This window comes from Nanorana parkeri, unplaced genomic scaffold (assembly GCF_000935625.1).
Source record: "Nanorana parkeri isolate BGI_ZX_2015 unplaced genomic scaffold, ASM93562v1 scaffold1251, whole genome shotgun sequence".
Lineage (NCBI taxonomy): Eukaryota > Metazoa > Chordata > Amphibia > Anura > Dicroglossidae > Nanorana > Nanorana parkeri.
This window is the reverse complement of record NW_017307519.1, coordinates 140,223-140,983: the sequence shown is the minus strand read 5'-3', so window position 1 is coordinate 140,983 and position 761 is coordinate 140,223. Positions and strand designations below refer to the sequence as shown.

The window sequence follows — 761 nt, the reverse complement described above, 5'->3', positions numbered from 1 at the left end:
TTTATTATATTATTATTATAGTATTATTATTTTATTATTATATTAGTTGGAACACATTGCTGAAATAAAAGCCGCCATGGTCCAGGAAAGGGTTAACATGCATCTGCTTTGGTGTCTGTCGCCAAGAGATGTGCCTTCCACGGCGGCAATCTACGAGTGTTTGGAGAAGAGGACCCTGTGGGATCACATGACCGGCCTGAACACACCTAGAAGAGGTATGTACCGTGGTAGGAGGGGCCTGTGGGAGCGCAGAGATTTTATTGGGCGGGTTAAGATCTGGACAAGCAGCGAATGTTCTCGGCGTCGCCTCTCCTCCGGCCGAATGTTCTGCGATAGGCTCATCAATACAGAGCAGACTGAAGGGGGAAATACCTCATTGTGGCCACCAGGTGGCGCCGCAGATCAGAGGAAATGAATACATGATAAGAAGGAGATACAATGTAACAATTCTCTGGAAGGAATGAACAAGTGTCACCATTGTTACCACGGCGATCGTTGCACGTTCATTCCCTCCGGCGGTCTCTTGCCTTGTAACATACGGACGGCGCCGAGGATCATGGGAAATAAATACACGGTTAGTAAGGAGATACAACGCGACAATTCTAGGAGGCCGCTCCGGGAGGTCGGTAGTGCCGTGCGGCGGGGACTCCATTTTGGTCTTGGGGCCGGGATTGGGTAAGTCAAGGGGTCAGAGGTCACCGGGAGGCTCGTCAGTGATCCCCAATTACCGCTACACGCAGTCACATTCCTGGAGGGGAAAA

General features: G+C 50.3%; 1 protein-coding gene across 1 annotated transcript in view; it reads right to left on the bottom strand.

Annotated features, from left to right (window-relative positions):
- The window catches only part of IGSF9 (immunoglobulin superfamily member 9), a 60,785-nt gene that overhangs the window by 33,979 nt on the left and 26,045 nt on the right, over positions 1–761 (bottom strand). The gene's annotated exons all lie outside the window — the stretch shown is intronic.